Source organism: Sitophilus oryzae, unplaced genomic scaffold, assembly GCF_002938485.1.
Source record: "Sitophilus oryzae breed Bouriz unplaced genomic scaffold, Soryzae_2.0 scaffold_227_pilon_pilon, whole genome shotgun sequence".
Lineage (NCBI taxonomy): Eukaryota > Metazoa > Arthropoda > Insecta > Coleoptera > Curculionidae > Sitophilus > Sitophilus oryzae.
Genome location: NW_022146782.1, coordinates 678493 through 702677, shown reverse-complemented (window position 1 = coordinate 702677; position 24185 = coordinate 678493). Strand labels below are relative to the sequence as shown.

The 24185-nt window shown below is 31.7% G+C and overlaps 1 protein-coding gene and 1 long non-coding RNA gene across 2 annotated transcripts in view; one reads left to right on the top strand and one right to left on the bottom strand.

Annotated features, from left to right (window-relative positions):
- The window catches only part of LOC115884357 (MAP kinase-interacting serine/threonine-protein kinase 1), a 54290-nt gene that overhangs the window by 15491 nt on the left and 14614 nt on the right, over positions 1–24185 (top strand). The gene's annotated exons all lie outside the window — the stretch shown is intronic.
- LOC115884358 lies at positions 956–13526 on the bottom strand. Its single transcript, XR_004050550.1, has 3 exons — positions 13508–13526; positions 1283–1436; positions 956–1202 (listed from the first exon to the last, which is right to left on the bottom strand). It is a non-coding gene; the product is annotated as an uncharacterized LOC115884358 (long non-coding RNA).

The following is a 24185-nucleotide window of genomic DNA, read 5'->3' as shown; positions in this document are numbered from 1 at the left end:
TGTTTATTTATTTACTATCGGTAGTTAATAATAAATTCTAAAACACACTGTGTGTACATTCTGTTATGTAGTTAGGGAGGCGTTTTAACAGCGTTAGAATAGTTTTGAATTGCGATGTGGCAGACAGCGATGGCAACGATGCCGAATCCACGCCAACTGCGCGTAGTGACTCGTGGAAATTCCCACTGACGCTGTCTCTGCCAAAAGCGCATTGCCTCCAATCCTCTATCGTAAACATACATTTTTTACCTTATAACTTATATTTGAGGTGTTCAGAAGTGAACTGGATCAGGTCCTAGGAGATAATTATGGAGAAAATGAGAGTTATTTTTTTTTTATTGTTACTTAATTAAAATAAAACAAGCTGGAGAAGAAAACTTAACACGATGCTTTATTATATTTTTTTCCATAGCAACTGTTAAAATTGCCTTATATGTAGATAAAATAGTACCTTAATCGCAAGGGTAGATTAAATGATATTTTAACAGCGAGGATAGGTTAAAAACTTTATTTCTTCTCGCACGTTTTTTAATTGCTTCCATTTTTGAAAATTTTTGTATTCCTTTTCATAAATTATTAGGGATTTAAATGGAAGTAGTTTGGATATGGCGTTTGTCGCCTCAGCCTGAATATCTGTTGGTAATTTACTTATTTCGTTTTCAGCCATTTCTGTCTCCAATTCAATCAGCAATCGACACGAAAGAGAATTAAAAAATATTGACTCAAAACTGACAACTAAAGATACAGCTTTATTTGTTTGTCAAATATTACATAGAAACCAACACCAACCCAGCACAATATTTTTTCTACTCGTAATAAGTTCCTTGAAATTATAATTTCTGAATATTTTTTAAAACGTAACTGGCTATAGAAAAAATATTGTTTTATACACGACGATAAAATTGCATTATCGTCTCCCGAAATTAATTCACTCGCGATTTCATCGCTCGTAGAAAGAAATTTTAGATATAAAATGGTCCATCGGTACATTCTTCTTCGTCATTAAGGGATTTGTTAATAGTGTTTTCTTCGATTTTTATAAAAATTATGGTATATAGGCGGGATAAGGGGAAGAAGATACTTCATGTGTCAGCCTTTTAGAGTGTGTTATGTTACGTCTATATAAAATGATAAGATTTTTCTTCCTCGTGCAGTTTTATTCAGATCAACATGTCAGATATCTAAAACGAAAGAAAAACAGCCTAATTTATTGATGTAGTAATAGTGAAAATAATGATAAATGAAACTATTCTTTCAGAATCCATAGAATCTAGAATCTAACCTTTCAGATGGCTGATAATCTGATTCACTTGGTGCAAATGGTTCAGACTTTGTTTCATTGTCATCCATTTTATCAAAAAAATAGCTCTAAACTTTAGCACGTGTGTTAAAATCGCACGCAGCGTTAAATTTGATGGACTTGATCCATTTCACATCTGAAAGAAATCAACAGAATATTCAGAAACCAAACAGAAACAGGCTATAAACGACTTGACTCATTTCTCTATTGGAAAAAACAATATTTTATAAACGTATAAAGACGATTATATTAAAATAGTAGAAAATTGGACTTGATTCATTTTAATTCTGTAATCTACCAGCCCTGTGTGAAAATATTTGCCCTCATTTAAGAGACTCACTCTGTATAATAAATAGTGAAGATGTACCTAAACAGGCTGACTTTAAAAAGTAGCACAACCGGGAGTATTACTTAGACAAAAAATACTCCTCAAGATCTATTGTGTTCTCCTTACAGACCTGTAATCTTACAGATCTATTGGATTGTCATGGATCTCGGATTGTCACGGGGTTTCTAACAGGACACTGTCTCCTCAACAAACACCTCAGTAGACGAGACGACAACCGTTCTTGCTTATAAACTTTGGTACGGCTGATGTCGAAGTTGGAGAGCTGGCCTCAGTGGAGTCGTCTCAGATACTGGCTTTTGTCAAAGCGTTGAGACTGTATGATGACCCGCTATACATAACCCGGCTATAACTCAAGAAAGGGCTAAACATTATATATTCTACAGATCTATTTTGTCAATCTCAGGGCTTTGACAAAAGCCAGTATCTGAGACGGTTTTACATAGGTTAGTTCCCCATCTCCGATATCAGTCGTACCAAACTTCGTGGCACGAACGGTTGTCGTCTCGGCACACTCATTATGAGGTGTTCTGGTGTTTCCCCAGTTTCCCCACAGAATCTACATTCGCCATTACTTCTTAATTTCATTCTAATATACAGGGTGTCCCAGAACTAAGTGCAAGTATTTTAAGGGGTAGTAGATCTCAATAAAAGAAACATATTTCCATATAAGTCAAAAATAACGGAGTTATTTTACTTTGAAAATTTCCAAAAAAAAATATTTTTTGCTAAAATTTTGAGAACCACTGGATCTTTTCGGGATTTTCTTTCTTGTAAATTTAATCTAATGCCTATGTTGCCATATTATCAAGAAATTATGTTTTTTAACTAAAAACTAAAAAAAAATCCAATTTTCAAATTTTTTTTTTTCGTAAAAAAACCTCATAGGCGTGTTTCTAGTGTTGAACTATACTACCAGTTACAATACTTGCACTTATTTCTGGGACACCCTGCATATACAGGGTGGTCCGAATTGTATTCCGGAAACTTCGGCAACATTCTGCAGATAAAAATAGGTAAAAAAGTTCGTATAAATGTATGTCCTAAAGTGCTTAGTTTCGGAGATACAGGGTGTAGAAATTTCATTTTTATTTCGATTTTTTCCAAATAATTTCTGAAGTAACGTCAATATTTGGATGAAAATTGGTGTGTGGGAGGTTTTTGACATGAGAAATTTGATTTTGATGTCAATATAACTCCTACTCGTAGGGGGCGCCACGTACATGTGTTTTAACTGTTTTGAAGCGTAATAACTTTTTGTCCGTACCCGTATAAAACTAACGAGGGAAAAAATATACATTTCTGTGTAAATCGCTACGAGCAACCGTTCTCAAGATATTTAGAATGGAAATAGTCAATACATGCCATTATTGACGAGAAATAAACACGTTGAGAGTATATAGTTATTTCACTGAAATAATAAATTTGGCAAATTTTTATTTTTTTAAATTAATCATATTTTTTCTGCAAAAAAAATGATAAAACAGTTTTTGTTGAACTTTTGGTACAAAAACATTTCAAATTTATGATCTCAGTCTAATAACTATTTAGTCAACATGTTTAATTTATGTCAGTGATGACAGGTATTGATAATTTCGATTCCAAATATCTCGAAAACCGTTACTCGTAGCGATTTTTACCAAGAGACCTTTTTTACGTAAAAAGCGTCGTAAATGTATATTTTTTACTCAGTAGTTTTATACAGGTACGGACGAAAAATTATTACTCTTCAAACCAGTTAAAAAATATGTAGGTGGCGCCCTCTGCTAGTAGGAGTCATATTGACATCAAAATCAAATTTATCATGTCAAAAAACTCCCAGACACCAATTTTAATCCAAATATTGACGTTACTGCAGAAATTATTTGGAAAAAATCGAAATAAAAATGAAACTTCTACACCCTGTATCTCTGAAACTAAGTATTTTTGAACATACATCTATACGAACATTTTTACTTATTTTTATCTGCAGAATATGCTGCCGACGTTTCCGGAATACAGTTCGGACCACCCTGTATATTCGATATTCGTTGATGAGGTAGGGTCCTGTAAATACCCCGTGACTATCCGGAGATTTTTCTTAGTTAAATCAATTAAAATCTTTGATTTTTCTCGGTTGTATGTTCTGGATATTCTGCAGCGTGGATTTCTTACATCTAAGAAAAAACAGCTATCATATAAAAAGAAAATATTGTAAGTAAACCTTTAAAACCGGAAAACACCATGCGAAAAAACATTAAAACGAAGCATTAAAGCATAAATATTTAATTTTATTATTCTACCAATGGCGCGCATAATGGCTCTTAATTTATATCCATCATAAAACCTGTATGTATACACATCGCATTAATCTAAAAAAATCTATTATTAATGAACAATAACGGTTTAGATCTAGCCATAAACCACTGACATGACTGATCTAATATTTCGCCCACTGTATATACGTCCGATCGTCGTTTCTAGAACAACTGACATCACCTTCCGTCGTTAAGTACCCCAGACCAACGACTATTAATGCTGCTGGCTGCTGCTGGTACTTTGGCATTGCGTAAACACCTCCGCCGTACTCACGATTTTCCACTTAGAAACAGTATAAGCAGCCGGCGGGTTATCTAGACTAGAGATCAGAGTCCTGTGGAATATACAGGATGGTCCAGTAAAAAACTCTTCAGGATTCATATTCGATGTTTTTACTATAATCTTTTTTTATAAATAAGCCCGTATTGGTAGTGCAGATTTTAAAACACAGTTCATTTTTAGCCGACCATACCAACAGGTATGTTAAGCTATTAAGATCGGCAAAAAAGTTTTTTTAATTTCACTCAAAATGAGTTATTTGGATCATAAATGACCTAAATACAAAATGTTTTCATGGTGTCTGTCTGTCTGTCTGTCCGTCTGTCGTCTATAACACGATAACTCAAAAACCGCTAAACCAATTTTAACCAAATTTAGCACAAAAATACTGTGGCACCCGAGAATCTGGCTATTAGTTTTTGGTGGTGGTGGGGGGTTGGTAAGGGGGTATGGTAAAAGAACTGCCTACCAACTTTTTATTAACATATTTTAGTATGGGCGGCTATACGTGCCTCCCGGCGCCAATTTTTATATACAGTATGTCCCCGGATTGTCTTTACAAGAGAAAAAACTTTTTGAGAAAACGCATTCTTCATAAAAAATGTTGCTTGTAAAAATGGTTAATCCTCTAAATGATATTTGTATTTAAATTCTGTGTTTGTTTACTAATTTTCTGTTTTTTAATGTAAATTTTTAGCTGCATCAGCACAATAAATCTTGTTTATTAATTCACCAAATAAGTATTGCAAAACCAATTAACACTTTTTAAGGCGTTTTTATTTTTAATAACCAAATGGCGCCTTTTATTAGTCAAAAAGGGTGTTACAGGGTGTTCCAGCTGAAATAGTGGAGTACAACATCATAAATATCTAGTTTTGACTCATGCTGAAGAATATATCTCTTTAACATTTTTCATAGTCAACTAATCACCCAATGAGATTTACTATCTGTACACTAGAAAATTATACCATATGGTGTTAAATAATCAGTTTTAATAATATACCGTTCATAGTTACAAAGATATAAGATGGCATGTCATGAAATTGGATGTTACTTCACGTCATACGGAAATAAATATGTAGGTAGTTAAAAATGTCATAAAACAATTCTTTACCACGATATTATTTGTTCGAATTATATTTACAGTACAAAATAATATAATCAGGAAATGTTATTTGGCACTTAAATAAAATTTAATAAGTTACTTTTAAGTTGATGGATCCATTTTTATGTATAATTAAGTTTTAAATTATATTTTCTAAAATGAAATTTCCTAGTACGTAAAACGTATGCTCCGTTCCCATTTTCATTTTACGTCAAATCCCAAAATTGCCAAAAGTAATATAAATACGCCACATTCATTTAGATTTATACCTCTGTTATTTAGATTTATACTCCAAGCAATGGGATTTTATTATATATACAGTTGGTATAAAAATATATTAAAAATTATGCTGAGAATGAAAAACCGTATGATCGAAAAAAAAACGGTGTCAGCGATGGCATGAAATGAAGATCGCTGTCATTTTATACGTAAATTTATATAGGAAATGTCATCGATCGTCATTTCCCAGCCAACGGACGTCGTTTTTTTATCATACATACATTTTTGCAACAAATTACTTTAAATCAGGATAGGCATGATTTATATCAAGCGATTTTTTTATTTTAATCATGTGATTTAAATAAAAAAAAATCAACTTTTTTAAAATTTATAATAAATAAAAAAATTGGCGCCCGGATATGTTAATAAAAAGTTGATAGGCAGTTCTTTTAGTTTCGAAGTAAAGGAATTTTTCCAATTTTTTTTATCTCAAAAACTGCGACTTTGATTTTGATGTTATTACAAATTTTGTTGCAAATATTATTCCTAATCTTAAATTGAAAACCGCTTTTCGCTAGCTACTGTAATTTTGGAGTTACGATTTTTTAAAATTTTTAACCCCCTCCCATACCCCCTTACCAACCCCCTACCACCACCAAAAACTAATGGCCAGATTCTCGGGTGCCACAGTATTTTTGTGCCAAATTTGGTTAAAATCAGTTTAGCGGTTTTTGAGTTACCGTGTTACAGACGGACAGACAGACAGACACCATGAAAATATTTTGTATTTAGGTCATTTATGACCAGGGTTCGGAAAACTACATGTTACTTTTAAAAACTACATAAACTACATTACATGTAGTTAATGTAGTTTATGTAGAGGGTGTAGTTTATGTAACCTATGTAGGTAACTTTCAAATATCAAAGGTTTGAGGTGAGGTTATAATAAGTTGCAGCTTTAAAAACACATAATGTATTTAAGAAAACAGAAGAAATATGGCTTTAAATATAATATTTACATCATATTATCTCTATTACACCTCATACAAAGGAAAATTATTCATAATATTAATACATAATTTATTAACGTAGTTTTCATGTAGTTAATAGAGAACAACGGCATACGGTCGAGTCGGCCGCTGCTGGCACGTATACGTAGACGTAAAGAATCTTTTACGTGTATAAAAAATAAAAAATATAAGAAATGCGCATGCGTACGTAAACGTTTACGTGTTTGTAGGCCGACTCGACCGTATGCCGTTGTTCTCTATTGAACGGGAAAAGACATAGTTTTTAAAGAAAAACTACACGTAGTTAATCACGTAAATTACGTCTTAATTAACTACTTCCGAACCCTGTTTATGACCCAAATAACTCATTTTGAGTGAAATTAAAAAAACTTTTTTTTTTTGCCGATCTTAATACCATACCTGTTGGTATGGTCGTACCAACAGGTATGCCTACCATACCTGTTGGTATGGTCGGCTAAAAATAACTGCCAAAGTTATTAAAATGTGTCGTAGAAAACTATAAAAAATATTCTTATAACAGATATACCCTTATCTATTTATCAAATTAAAATGTTACACTTGCAATTATAAGGTCTAAATACTTTTAATAAATCGAAAAATAATTGTAAATGTAATAAAACTATATAAAAAATTATTTTTATAACACATATTAGGATAACCTCAAAAAAATCTGATTTTTTTAAATAATGATTTTTCCAACCCTGCTTTAAATACATAAAGAACAAACAACGTTAACATTAAGAGGCAGATGTATTTTCATAAAATATTTTCTGTATCTTGAAAATCCAATTATTTTTTGACTTTATAGATTCGGTATTCTATATTTTCTAAGATCGATGATCGTTCCGCATCGCGAGATTTGGGGCCAAAATCTGGGTATCTATTGGGATATTGCGTTGTAAACAAATACCATTCAACAATGTTGCATCTACGTTTGTTTTCCTTTGCTATTTTTTATTATTATTTCATGATCGGTTCGTGTTTTGGAAAAGTCTCAAAATCGCCAATAAATATTATGTTTACCGTTCCGTTACGTTTGAAGTTTAGCACTGCCGATCGAGTTGCGTAGTTAGCGGATTTAAATAAACAATTTGTTTGGGAAAATTAATATTAAATACCAGAAAACATGCTTCTGCAATTTCACAGGATACTTGATTTAAATGCACATAATCAATAATACAGAGCTGTCAACAATGTTTGAAATAGATGGTTATTGTGATTTTCCTCATTTGGTTGGCAGTATTTAAGTAATTGGACTAACTAAAAATTAAATTGATTATTTTTTGGCAATATTAATACTACTACTACTGCCATTACTCGCTGACGAGTATTTGACACGCATCAAAAGATGGTTACGCAAGGCGTTTCAAGTCATGATTGTAGAAAACCCTGTCTTTTAATTTCCAGAATGCTCTTGAGGCGCTGCTGATTCTGTGCTGAATTTCAGAGACGATATTTGCCTTTTCCGAAATCAAACTGCCGAGGTAATTAAGTTCCGATACATATTCCAATAGTTCTTCTCCGATTTTTATAGCGCTGTTATGATTTTCTGGGGGAGTTCAGCATTTCCTGTAATTGCTGTAACGTATTTGCAACTAGAGCGCAGTCATGAGCGTATTGGAGTTCTGTGATGAATTTTATACGTATTTTTGCCCTGAGTCTTTTTATGTTGAACAGACCGCCGCACAGTGCTTCGAACATATGGCTCTAGAGGACAAAAATGCAAAACTTCTCTTTTATTGTAGGCAATTTATTCAAACTAGGTTTATTTGACACAAATGATGAGTACTCTCATTGTACTAAATGATGATGTTCTTAGTCCCACGTTTATGAAAAAAAATCTTATAAATAATAAAAATTGAGGAGCTCTGTTTCATCTAAGGAAATAATAATTTATAGTATGAAAACGGTGTAAGTATTAAATAAATTCCTGTGATAAAAAAGAATTGGAATAACATTAGAACATGATTCCTACAATATAAACCTAATATAAGATAAAAATGATTTTCTTTAATGAAAAAGAAACATTAATGCTATATTTAATTTAAAAAAAAACTTAAGATACTATAAATTTACTTTAGGACAACAAAATGCATAGATCGTAACTACTCTGATTCAGAAGAATCATTGCTGACAGAATCTTCCAAATTTATACTATCCAAATCACAGGTAGATGAAATATCCTCATATATGTATAAGATATTTCTGTACATCATTTTCTAATATGTTACTTTTTCGCGTTGTTACTGTTCTTTTTGTTGGTATGAGGGGTTCGGATGTTAATAGTTACCTCTTTAATAGACCATATCCATATATTATTTTTTCGTTTTCTTGGGTATGAGGTTTTATAATAAATTGAAAGATGGGGAACATTTTTTATGCCACGTTTCGCTCCAACATAGTGGGCTCAGGCACAAGTGGTTATCTCATTGGACTGGAAGGTTCATCAATATCTAATAAAGAACACATTTTTTGAAATATAAATAATTTTGAGTTCTTGTCCTTATGATCAAGCCAAGTATTAACCAGATCGGCATTGCTTATCAATTTTACTCCATCTGAAAAGTATTATAAAATAAAGTTCGTCGCAAGCAGACGCAGGTGAACTATGCAAAAATTAAAAGTGTATGAATATGGCAAGAAAAATATTCAATAAATACGATATGTTTTGATATGTTTTTTTTAATGCCCTTTTGAAGTTTGAAAACGTAAAATTTTTATACCCATTTAAGAATCATCTTAAAAAATAAATAAAAACTAAACAATAACGAACTTGTTTAGAAATAAATTTAAAGTACATACCTTGTTTAACAATATCCATAGTGACTTTCAATTAAGTACGTAACGTTTAACTCCATATACAGAACTACTATGAATGTTATTCTTTTCACTGATATAAGATAATGATCGCAAAATTTATTTTTAGTGAAAATATTTGCTAACAAAAAACGCTGTTTATGAAAAATAATATACAGAATGGTTGAACATTGCTATAAATATAAAATTACATATTCAGATATTAGTAAATTTTAACTTTTTTTTCGATTTTTGTCCACGGGACGAAGCACTGTGCGCCGTCATACTTGTATCTAACACCCATTCCTCTTTCCTGCAGTTTGCTGTCCACTATAATAGAGAGCGCTGCCATGAATATGTTGAATAGGAGAGGAGCTAGGACACATCCCTGCCTAACTCCTGTATTTGTCAGGAAGAGATCGCTCAGTGATCTATGATGTGACACTCTCGACTCTCGGCAATATTAATAATATACAGGATGTCCGAGAAATAAGTGCAAGTATTTTAAGGGGTGGTAGAGATCTGACCAAAAGAAACATATTTTATCTTTACCATGATGTGAAAATTTAAGTATAAGTTAGAGCGTCATTTTATCACTTTACCTAAAACCTCAACTCTCCACTTATAACACTTCATTTCACTGCGATTCTTGACAGCACTACATTTAAATACCCACGTGTATTTGGCACAAAATACATTCATATGCCATCTGAATTATTTAGTATTATTTTTGGGAATTTGAACTCCTGTTTTTGTTTTTCTATCTCATACTCTTGTTTTTGTGAATAAACACCATAATAATTGATACTTCTGTTTGAATAATAAAAGGAAAATATCCGGAAATATCCAGAAAATGTCAAGAAAAATATAAAATTTTCAACATTTTTATATCGCAAAAAACTCATGGGCGTGTTTCTGTGGTCGAGCTCTACCAGTTAAAGTACTTGCACTTATTTGTGGGACACCCTGTATATCAGGGTTGTCAAAAATCATTATTTAAAAAAAATCAAGAAAATAGATTATATTTAAATCAGATTTTTTTTATTTAAATCAGAATATTTTTTATTTAAATCAGATTTTGTTTAATATAATATTTTTTGTAATAGAAAACATTATTTAAATCGGATTTTCAAATAATTAGGACTTATTTCCAATTAAAATCCTATCCTAAAAAAAATCTTCATAAAGCTTCATTCAGAACCTTGCAATTAGTGGAACAAATTAGTGGTTTCAATTACACTTTATACTTTTTAGTTTACGATCATTCACAATGTTTAAAAAACACAATTAAAATTAAAAGAATATCTTAGCAACAGCTTGCGTTAGCCAGTTGTATCCATAGAGAAAGCCTAATATTTAGCTTATAAAATAAAACAATCAACTTTTGATTTCTGACCACCATTTCTCTTGACGGAAGATAATCAAAGGCCAAAACATTGCCTGGAAACTTATATGGTGAAATTTTGATAAAATAATTTAGTACTCACTAAAAACATGTATGTCGCTAGTGGTAGGAAAAATAATTTTTAGAGGTTACTAGTTTATTTGGTTGCCTGTGATATGCATATACAGGGTGTTTCCTAATTAATCTAAAAAATAAAAAATCGTTAAAAAACGGCTTAAGGCGGGCTCTTAATAAGTATATTTATTTTTTTCTCGGCAACCGTTTGATGAACAAGAAAAACTCAAAAGATCAATTTTGTTGAAAAAGGATGGCCAGTCAAGAAAAAAATATATTTTCTTTAAAAAAGCAGTAGTGTACCATTTATGTTAAGCAAAATATCGATTTTTTTTAATTTTTAACACCCTGTAGATCAGAAAGGAAGTACTCTAGACCTAATGGCTATATAAAAATTGTTTTAAGAAAATTTTTTAGACTAATTAGAAAACACCCTGTATATTGTCAACTTGACAATGATTGTTGCCAAATCAAAAAATACCATATATATATAATAAAAATACAATTTTTTGTGAAAAAAGCCCGATTTTCGAAACGGAAGGGAAAAATTTTGATTTTTATTGAATTTGAGCCTGCGTCTGCAAATACCGGTATGTTTTTTAATATTCTATCTATCTAAATTTTAAATATCATAGTCGGAAATAGTTTTATTATTTATTAACTGTAAAAATGGTATACTTATAAGTTTTAACAAATATTGTGATTTACTTTCTACCTTGTAGTCAAAATTTATATTTAATAAACTGTAAAATATATATATATTCTTATGTTTTATTAAAGTTACTCTGATATACTAATATATCAGTGTAACTTTATAACTAAATCCTTTGAAATCAAATATAAACATAAAAAATATTTTTAGCAGAAAAGGCGAAGGCGCTGGGTTAAACGTAGTCTCTACTAAGAACACGGAGTGGCGCTTTGACCAAAATTTTACTATTAAATTTCATATCTATCTTAATAGAAGATTATTTTCTTTTATCTATGGGCCAAAATGACATTTCTCGCAAATTTTGAAGTATAATTAGTGGAAAAGTTAACAGTTTGATAACTTTTTCTACTATTGAAAACGTCTACCACTAATTTTAACTTTCTGAATGCTTACATTGAAATTAGAACTAACCTCTACCCTAATTGGCTTAACTCTGCCCGATATCGATAACATTAACTCCTCTCTGTATGTTTCTTCTATCTATTCTGTTATAAAAACAGTTGTTTAATGTGGTAATCTTTCCTCTGCAAAAAAACATTCTTGTTAACTCTTCATCCTATCTTATAAATTGAACCTTTTAAGAGACACATGTCAAATGTTTACCTTTTCATTATAGATATTACGTATATTATTAGACTATCCAATAAACACGTTCTGACGTCAAAGTCGTGTTGATATAACTGTTTCTTATCAATTTTATTAGGTCTATCTTTAAATGAAAGGCTTGGTGTGTTGACACTTGTATGTAATATCATATCGATGGTCTTGAAATCTTCGTGTATCACAACGTTTACTTAGTCGTTTTAAGTATTTCCTGAACATTTTTTTCTCTCTGATTAGATTTCCGCATTATATAAGAAGGTTCATATTTTAGACTGGTTCTATATTACAAACTGGGGGCTAAATTACTGCCGGCGGTATAGATAATTGACGGAAGAAAAACCGCCGTTAGACGGTTTTACATAGGTTTTGAATACCGCCGAACAATTTTTTCAAATTCGGCCGGTTGTTGCTAAATATATACAGAATACCGGCGGTATACTTAAAAAAAACAAAAGTACCGCCATTATTTTGCCAAATTTTATGTGTTATTATTTTTTCCAACGTTCCGCGATTAGATATACTGTTGTCAAAATAAAACTACATCTTATTGCATACAAAAATAAACATTTTTTGAAATGAAAACTAAACTTTTTTATCGCCTAATCGAAATGTAAAAATAGAGGTTGTTACCTATCATTTCGAAATGAGTTCATCAGAATGGAGGGACTCAAAATAGCTATAGCAATCAAAAGCGTCAGCGGTGCGTAAGCGTGTTTTGATTGCTTTGGTTTCACTCTTTATATTTTTTTTAATTTTTCTCTGTTTGATTAATGCGCATCATATTACTTTGAATATTTTGATTTTAAAATTGAATGTTCAAAATCATTTTTTTATGATTAACAAATAATGTCAACCGCCAACTTATTACTATTTAAATTCTCTTTATTATGTTGAAGATAAAGTTGGAATTGCGGATCACAATTGTGTCTAATTATAATTTGTATAAGATTAATATGTATAATGATTCAGTACTAAAAATGAGTATAGCATTAGTCAGTTTTGAGATATGTAAGTGATCATTGGATTTTAAACTTAAGAGTAAAATTTATAATCGTATGCTTCTTTATTTGTTTCAAAAAAACAATGTTTTATTGCTTTTATTCGCCAATGAAACAAAGCACTTTAAACTTCAGCCACAAGATTCAAAATTCTCGGCGCCATGTTTCTCAGAAGTCTTCAGTTTTCAATTTTTTTTTAAGTGAAACTTCTTTACGGGCGCTGGGAGTAAAAATTCAAGGCAAACGTGACAGTTCAGCGTGACACGAGCTAGTGAGACGAAAAGTGGTAACGATCGCGCAAGTGCCATAAAACATTTGATTTAAAGCTAAAAAAATCATTATAATAAACTTGATACTGTACCTCTGTGTCAATATCCTCTGGTTGTGTGCTAGGAAGTAAATTTTCAGGCTCATTTTCATCGGTAGGTGTGTAGCTTCTGAATAACGGTCTAGGTGCAGCATCTAGCTCATAATTAAAATTATTCGAGTTAAAAAAAATCCTAAAAAGCTTGCTAAAAAAATTAGCAAAATCATGATGTCATTAGCGACGAATACCAGTTTTTTTTTTAATTTATAAAGATTTGCAGCTTTAGATTAGCATTGTCGCACCGTATATTAATATCCATTGCCCAACTTTAGAATAATTTTACGTTAGGTTGCTAAAGCATAACGACAAATTTCATCAGCCAGCCGGTAATTTAAAAATGAATCATCGATACACGGAGGCAAAACAACTTTCCATCCACACGTTCCATTTTGTTTATTTTGCTATCAGTCTTGATTTGATTTGCAAATTAGAAATTAGTGGAATATCTATCATAAAATCTTAACGTACCAATTTACTAAACGATACTTAAAAATTATTTGGAAAAAAAGAACAAATTAGAAAATTTCAAATTGCTTTAATAAGATAGAACAGATTTTGTACATATTAGTAGCTGTAAATATGTAAATAACCAATAAAAATTATTAATTAAACATTAAACACAAATATATAAAAAACTATATATATTGACTTGATTTTGAAAACCAGTCAAAATTATTTAAAAAGAAATAAGATTTTCGCAAATCTAAGATTTGCCAACACTCGTGGAACACCGAGCTCAAAATGGATTGAAACAAGTATTAGATTTTTGTAATAGCTTCGATGATGGGAGAGATATACCCCTTGAAACGTTAACGTTTTTTTTAATAAAAAAAATTGGTCAAGTGCGAGTCGGACTCGCGCACGAAGGTTTCCGTACCATTCATTATCTATACAACATTAGACACTATATTATTCTGTTCCCCTATAAGTAACTGTCCAGTTATCAACCTGTATAGTAATATAATGCTGTTTTATTATAAATATTATTTTCAATTTATTTCTGTAATCTGTACATTTTCTGTTTCCTCAATAGCCTGCTTAAAAGTTATTTTTATTTTAATCCCTAGTAACGGGTTCATATTGCTAAAGAGCATGAACAAATATAAATAGGCTATTAATTATTTATTGTCACACGTGGGAAAATTTTAATTCAGTTAGTAATTTAGTAATAAATATTGGTAATGTTATGAGACCCTGATTTAGGATAAAAGCCGATTGTTTTGGATGGAATGATTGGGAAAAAACAACTCGGCCCGTCTACCAGCGCATCGACACGTAGGCCTATTAATTTAACTGGGACGCCGCTAATGAAAAACAAAACGGAAAAGTATTTATATCAATCCAGCTTCGATTACCGATAGTAAACAAGAATGACATTGCCGCAAGTCGTTTATTCACAGGACGCGTATACAATAGAACATTGTTTTTATTTTTTTGGTTCGTACATCTATTGTAGTTGTTACTATGGATTATCTGCAATTTTTCAACAATAAAAATGTTTATCTAACAAAATGACTAAAACCTCGGACAAAGAATATAAACAGAAAACGTTACCGTACATAACCAAGGTACTTATTTTTACTTATTTATTAAGAACATTTTTTAATGAAGATCGTATATGATTATTTATAAATTAATAACATTATTTACATCAACAAAACTTACCTTCTTAACAGCATTTAATGAACATAGAGGGCCATTACTCCGCTTTCCCGTTCAAAATATTCTAATAAAGTTGCGATGAGTTTTTTACGGCTATTAAGCTATCTTGTACAGGGTGCCCCATTTGCGTTGAAATCATGCAGTATCTTCACGTTATTGGTAAAAATAGGAGGATGCGGTTTGCACAAACCGAAAATTTGGCAATTTGGGACAGCCCCCGTGTCTCCGTTATTTTGGATGATATCGAGAAAGTGAAAACTGATTCTTGTAGAACTTTTTACGTAGAATACAGTGGCGTAGTCTGTTTTTCTACGAAATAAATATTTTTGAAAATATGAACTAAAGTTATTTTTTTTTAAATGGAACACCCTGTATATTTATAAATCATATGATCCGCCTTGCTATGAGCTTCTCAAATATATGTATATATCACTCTATATTTGTTTTTACTATTTACTGCAATATTTAAAATATATCATTTTCTTATTAGTAGGCAGTGGAAAATGACAAAATCAAAATAGTATTTACTAAAATAGACATACACATATTAAAATTTTATTTGGAATTGATATGTTTAACTTTTGAACTGTTACCACTGAACCTTTTAATATATTTTTCTCTTCTTTATAACGGAATTTATTATAATGGGATATGGGTTTGCAAATATCTAAAAGCTTGCATTATTAAATCCTCAAAATCATATTTCAAAAATCCTCAAAATAAAAAATCGAGAACGGACAAATCCTGGAATCAGGGAGGTCATCATATGGGTACATTGGCTCCAATTCATTGATTTGAGAAATAATAATTTAACAAAATTCTAATATTTTCGTTGTAACTTAAGTTATGAGGGGGAGCCCGATCTTGCTGAAAGTATATTTCACGTAAATTAATTATTTAAGGAATATTTAAAAGTTCCGATACGATAGCTTCCATGATTTACAAATAGCGGTAGAGATTTAAGTTTCCCTAATATATAAAGAATTAATTAGTGTCTCTCAAAATAAAACAAGAGACAGATAGCACTAAACTTTTAATAATTCTTTAGTTTCTTTTATTATCAATCATGGTCTACTACATAATAAATATGATCTTTTAATATATTTTTTTTGATATTGCATTTTTTTTAGTAGAAATTTATTAAATAGATCACTATAACTGATGATATTCCGCACGTACCTACCTATCTACTTCTTGGTTACCTTTAATTAAATAAAAAAACCTTCAACTTATTGTTATTTTCGTCTTGGTAATGTTTCAAATTAAATGTTTGATCACCTCGAATCAGCGCGACCAATCGAGCTTTTTTGTTTCCAATAAAGCATAAAGCACACAATATTTTTTTGGGTCAAGCACTGTAAGTTATTTGGTCGTTAACTAGCAAAATAAAAACACTAAATCACCACATTATGTGGTGATTAGTCACCACATATTGTGGTGATTTAGTGTTTTTATTTTGCTGTGTAACACCAAAGGTTCCAACCCTCAACTGTAATCGTCGTTAACTATGTTTAATGCTAATTTTAATTTACACGCTATTTTAATTTCATGAATATTAATATCACTTTTTCTTAAAAACCAAAACAACTTGTCATCAATCACACGCTCTCACTTCATATTTAAATTATTTATTTTAATTAAATAATATAGTAAAAAACATTGATCAGGTTTAAAACATTTACTGTTATTCTCGAGTAAAAACTAGTTTTTATAGTAAATTTTAAACAATGAAACACTAATGTAGAATGAATGGGAATCACCGTGAACTTACTTACTACTGAGTGTTCCCCTTTTTTGAGTTATAACTCATCATACAGTCTCAGAGCTTTGACGAAAGCCAGTATCTGAGACGTCTTCACAGAGGCTAATTCTCCATCTCTGATATCAGTCGTACTGAAGTTTATGGCACGAATAGTTGTCGTCTCGTTGCAATTAGTGGTGTGTTCTGGCGTTTCCCCATTTTCCCCACAGAATCTACATTCGCAGTTACATCTTAGGTTCAATCTACTGAGGTATTCTTTGAGGAGACAGTGTTCTGTTAAAAATGCCGTGATAATCCGACGATTGTTCTTACTTAAATCAAGGAAAGTCTTCGATTTTTCTCGGTCGTAAGTTCTGAGAAATTTCTTCGAGTGTTGGAGGATTCCCATTCCAGGTTACAGATGAAGCCTTCCAGGTTCTTGAGTTCCGCTTTAAGTTGGTTTCCCCTTGGGAAGCAGAACGGTTCTGGTCCATTTTTGCTCCTTTTCTAGCTAAATCGTTTGCTTTTTCATTGCCTTCTATCTCTTCTTGACCTCCCTACATATATCTCCCCTGACATATCTATCTCATCATATTTGCTGATGATTTGGTTATTTACTATTCTTCTAGATCACCCAGAGTTTGTCAAAGAAAAATCCAACAAAATCTTAATTCCCTTCGAAAATGGTCTAATTGCACTGGATATTCCTTTTCTGCTTCCAAGTCCTCTGTAATACGCTTCTGCAAAATAAGAAGTTGCACTCAAATTGATGATATTAAACACCAGAATCATCCTATTCCTAGTGAAGGTCAACATAGGTTTCTTGGATTGATCTTGGATAGTTCACTATCATGGAAGCCTCATATATCTTATGTTAAATCAAAGTGTCTCAAACATCTCAACATAATTAAGGCTTTTGGTAATTCTAAATGGGGTTCCCATCCAACTTGTCTTCTTCAACTACTTAATAGTTCTATACTATCTAAACTTGACTATGGTGATGTTGTCTATAACTCAGTCTTACCTAAAATCCTTGGATACAATACTCCACCAGGGGCTACGATTATCTTTGGGTGCTTTTCGCACCACACCGGTGGAGAATCTTTATGCCTCATCTGGATATTCTTCCTTGTATCATAGGGGAATTCTCCATACTCTTAATTAGGGAATATCCATTAAGTCAAAGCCTTTTTTTGATTGACTATCGCAAGTTCTTCGACTTACAAGACTAAACGTATACGTGAAACGTATACTGTTCATCTAAAATACCAACGCCCCATTAATATAAGATACCACCTATTTTCCTCCCAACAAAACATTCCTAATATCCCTGTATCCACTTTTTCCGACACACTGCCCCCTGCATAGAAGGATCCTATTTCAGTTAATATGGAACTTTGTAAATTAAAAAAATCTGAAACATCCAGATATCTTTACAAAACTAGTCTAATACAAATCTTAGACGAAAAATATCGTTACTATATTTGTTTTTACACAGATGGCTCGAAATCTGACCAAGGTGTTGGCTGTGCTTTTTACAACCCGGTTGCTAATAAAAAATCAGATTACCTAATTTCTCTGGCATTTTAACAGTCGAACTCACAGCTATTTATCAGGCTCTTATCCAAATTGCCACCGATGCCACCGATTGAAGCATTAATACTATCTGATTCACTTAGTTCTCTCAACAGTATTGCTTCTTTAAACTCCAAAAACTCTCTAACCTGCAGCATTCGAGATTTAGTATATAAACTTACTGAAAGAAACTACAATGTTAACTTTATGTGGATTCCTGGACACTCTGACATTGCTGGTAACGACCGAGCAGACAAACTGGCTGAGAACGAGGCAACGATCTTACATAATATTGAAGGAACTCCATCCGTTGTCGATTTCAGAAATTTCCTCAAAAAAGTGTTTTTCAGTATACTTCAAAATGAATGGGACATCCTCGAGGGAACTAATAAAGTTAGATCACATATGCCACTTCTTCATCTGTATCAAAATATATATTCTTTTGAACGCGGATCTTTAATGGTTACTGAGTTGATCGCTTTTAGTGCTGCTTGACTATCGGATAAGATGGCTTGGTGAAACAGCAATGTGGGCTATTTATTTTTATTATATTTTCGATACTTTTTTATATTTTTTAAACAAGCAGGTACGAAACAACACTTTTTGTACAATTTTTAGCGCTAAAAAATGTGATTCATGGTTAATTTAACTCCAATGTCAAGGCTAGCAGTGAAATATTTATTTAAGCAATCTTTATTTAGACATAAGCTCGACTGACATAATAATTCTTTATTTAGCCAAAATGCGCAGTAAAAATTTCCAATCTTAAAAATTAATGATGTTTATTTTTATATCTTTTATGGTCTATTGATTTTAATTTTTATCGGTGAAAATAATCCCTGTAATCTCCTATTTACCCAGTTACTTAAAATATCAGCTCATAAAAGACTTTTATTGTTTGTTTTACCAAAAATATCTGGGATTACATAATACTCGGCTGTGGTTCTACTGCCCTTTGCGCACCATACATCGTGGCGAGATCCTATTGGTGGCTTGAGCAGCTGATTTTGACGCTACGGCTTCGTAATTGGTCCAAGAGCAACGCCCACCACCAGGTGTCGGTTGTAAAAGCTAAAACGCGGCACCATTTGGTTGGTGAGGACAAACGCCGGCTCACCGACCTTGTCATTGGTCAGAATTGGTCACATATCTGCGGTATGTGATTGGATATGTCTCTTTGTGTTTTCCATCACCCCGTTTTTTATTAATATTTTTATTAATAATCTTCGGAACTTATAAAAAGAAACTTCATTTAAAATGAGAAGAAGTTTTTGGTCACTAGAAGATAATCTACAAAAAGAAGTTATTTTTTGTAAACATCACTCAGTGATGGGCAGGCGGTGAGTAAATATCCAATGGGTGTGCCTCAAAAGTGGCTCACCCCTATAACTTTTTTATTTTATCGGATAAAAAAACGAGATTTGGTATGAAATAAATTAGGATTGATTGACGAATTCAATTATTTTCGGCCACTTCCTGTTTCACCGGAAATAACTACCACTTTTGATTTGTAAATTGCATCCTGGGTATTTTTATACTTTATTCGATAGAAAATGACATTCTGAATAGAATGATATATCATATGTCAACTTTTGACATTATTGCTTAAAACAAAATTGAATTTTAAATTTCAATCTAGAATGCCTTGACTATGATAAAAACACTAATAATTTTTAATCAAGGAGCCTTGGAAAAATAGATTTGATTGTCTAATGTTATTCATGTCTTGTCCTGGCCTGTTAAAATATACCCAAATCGTATTTTTAATCATATCTCAAGTTTTTCAAATGGAACGAGGGTGGCTCATTAGCATATTTGGAAAAAGCATTTTTAGGAATAATTTGATACCACACACTTAGTATTTTAAGTCAAATTGTCGTTATGAATCGCATATTGTAATTTCAAATAAACTATATTCGAAAATGTCAAATGTTGACATATGATATGTCATTCTATTCAGAGTGTCATTTTCTATCGAATAAAGCAACAAAACATCGAGGGTACCATTCAAAAATCAAAAGTTGTAGTCATTTCCTGTGAAACAGGAACTGACAGAAAACAATTGAATACGTCAATCAATCCTAATTTATGTCATATATTAATATACCAAATCTCAATTTTTTATCTGAAAACATAAAAAAGTTATAGGAGTGAGCCACTTTTGAGACGCACCCGGTATACCCCGAAAGTGCAGGTTGTATACCTATCACGGAGAAATAAGAAAGCGGAGTCGCTACTACACGTATTTCTGTAGGATAAAAACAGTCTCACTTCGTTGTTTGGGCGGGGCCAAAAGTGTACCCTTTGGACAGGGGACCTGATTAAGTAAAACTTCAAATAATAAAAACAAACAATGAGAAAAATTTGCCTTGAGCTAATGTAAAATAATTGTGTAATATTAATCGTGTGAATCGAATGAACAAATTACTTGGCATTACTACATCAAACTTAAAATAGGCATAAAATACTAATTAATGTTCATTCGTTAATTCGGTCATTACGGACCTGCACACTGTTTATCTAATCTGTGAAATGTTACGCGGGTGAGTTTCTTCGAGTCGATACCTTTCCTGCTCCCACAACTGCATACAGCACACAACACCATGGTTTTAAATGTTTTTGTAATAGAAAACACTCAAATTATCGATGAAAAACATTAAATTTCGAGAAAAATGCACAAATTACAAAAAGTACCACAATCTAAGATGGCGGGCGGCTAGGTGAACCTCTTCTACAGCTGTAGCATCTCCCCTCTCTTATTCCTCCGTGATACCTATTGAGAGTATACCTATAGTATATTATTTCGTGGAAAAACGTCCTTGTAAAATTTGATTATTCAACTAACCTAAAATCTAAATTAAACTGTCTGCGTTATCGTATACCTATACTAATACATATATCGTATGATCAAATAAAAACGGCGTCAGCGATTGCTATGAAATGAAGATCACTGTCATTTTATATGTAAAATTATATGGGAAATGTCATCGATCGTCATTTCCAAGCCAACTGAACGCTTTTTTTTTCGATCATACGGTACTTATATAGTTATTACTGATATACTTAATATACTACGGTCTGAGTCCCATCAATGTTGCATATCATATCTACCAATATCTTTAATAATATGTGATTCGTTTTATGAGAAAAACTTCACCAATTCTGATATTTGACGATTTCATAATTATCTTAATTTTAAATACTATCTTATTTAAATATAACATTGTTTATTATCAGAAGTAATTAATCTTAATTAGACAGAACCAGTATCTTGTTTACCAAAACTTTGTCTGACTTACTAAATTTACCCCAATTTTTTTTATATCCTGACGTAATTGTTCGTTTAAAAATCGTAGTCCAAGAAAATAGGCCTTTAAATACGATGATTTGATAAAAACTTGAATTGTTTGCCATCAAAAGAATGGCGTCTAAGGTCACAAATTCTGCTGCAGCCCGTATATGGGCGTTACATGTCCTTATATTCTTTAGTCATTGGTTCAATACAATGACTAAAGAATATAAGAACATGTAACGCCCCTATACGGGCTGCAGTAGAATTTGTGACCTTTTTTTTTTGTTTTGGTGGCAAACAATGAGTCATCATTTGGTCACCAACGACAATTTTAGCGATTTTTAATAGTTTGTTTGTAGTAAACTTTATATAAACTTTATTACAATGGTGATTAGTTGTTCAGCTTTCAAGTGTAAAAGCAGCAGCGATAAGAAAGAGCCAGGAGTTACGGTTCATAGGTAAATAAACAGTCCACTCCAACTTTTTAGCGTTTTCTTATCGAATTCGATAATTATTCTTCAATTTCAATTAACATCTATATGTACTTGATATGTGCTATACGTCGATACTAGTTTTGTACCTTTTGTTAACATTTTAATACGTTTTTTTCGTAATTAATTAGGATGATACACCATAGGCGTATTCAAAACAATTATCAAAAAATATAAATATTGCTTCAAACAGCTAGGTTAAGAAAAATATGTGCCACGGCACTGTTTGGTGACATCGTCACAATTTGCTCTCGGGTGTTATTTGTCCTTGGATTCTTTAGTCATTGGTTCAATATGTAAAATTGAACCACAGATTGAACGCTCTACAACTTTTATTCTCCGAAATTTCGAAAAAATAATTTGATTTATTTATTTCACCTCTTCTCGGGCATGAATTCAAAAAAAAAATCTTTCAAAATTGGTTTTTAGATCTTTCAAAGTATCTTATATCAAAAATTCAAGTTTTTACCAAAACTTTATATTTGAAGGCCTATTATCTTGGACTCATAATAATAATACAGTTACTTTCCCCATCTTTCAACAAATTATTCCACTATGTAATAACATTATCTGAATGCATTTTTTTTCGAATTCTCTAAAAATATACTGTTCCTCCAAGTTAGAAACATCACCATATAACTGGAGCTGTAAAATTATCAGATAAACACAATAATAACACCTAGATGCTGGTTTTAAGAATTAACGCTTATAAAACATAGTCATTTTCTATTAGGTGAAAGACAATATTTACCATTCTATTTATAACTAAAGAGTCAACAACTTAATATGAAAGATGGTTATCATTATAGTGAATCATAAAACTTTCAGTACCTACACTTATCAAGAAGGTAAATGAGGATTAGAAAGATCTGCAGTTTTAATAAGATTGTAATCAGTATTTTTTGGCATTTAATTAATAGTTTCTCGCCTATATAGCTGGTATTAACTGGGTATTTCAAAGAAAATAAAATCATAACCTTTCACAAGTTAGTATTTTGGACAGTAGCGCCGGTATATGATATCTGGATCGTATCATAGATTAGATATCTAGATATCTAATAATATAGAGGGTGTCCCAGAAATAAGTATAGATATTTTAAGGGGTAGTAGATCTGGTCAAATGAAACGTCTTTTCTCTTTACCATTTTTTAAATAAATTGAAAATAACCGAGTTATTTAACTTTGAAATTAAAAAAAATAATAATGGCAACATTTTGGGAACCGCTGGAAACACGAGGTGTTTCAGCTTATTCGACGCCTGATGTGAATAAACAAGTGGCACTAAAAAGTTTTTTAAAATTTCTCGGAAAATGTCGAGAAAAATGTAAAATTTTCAACAATTTTTTTTCGCAAAGAAAACCTCATGCATAGGCGTGATTCACTGGCCGAAATATACTACCAGTTAAAATATTTGCTCTTATTTCTGGGACGCCCTGTATAATCTAAAGGCAAGAATCCTTATATAATTTTATTATTTATATATATATATGCATATGCTTTTGATTGGCATTAACTTTTATTCTCCCATTAATTTACATTATACTTAAAATGTAGTATGTTTACATATATTGTAGTTAATTTTAGTTATGTAGCCAAACAAGCCCTAATAAGGCACTTTTGTTAAAAGGGCTCATAAATAAACCCTTCCTAAAATCCATTGGCACTTGAAAAGGTATTAAGCGGATTTATGGGAGATATTATTAGCACCTTTATTTTCAGCATTAGCTAATAATCGCTTGTTTGCCCTCTGGCCCTTTTGTGGAGTAGCCGCAATAAATTACTAATTAGAATTATTGATACGTACGACAACGATATACCGGGTGCGTCCCAAATGTGGCTCACCCCTATAACTTTTTTATTTTTTCAGTTAAAAAATCGAGATTTGGTATGTTAGTGTATGACATAAATTAG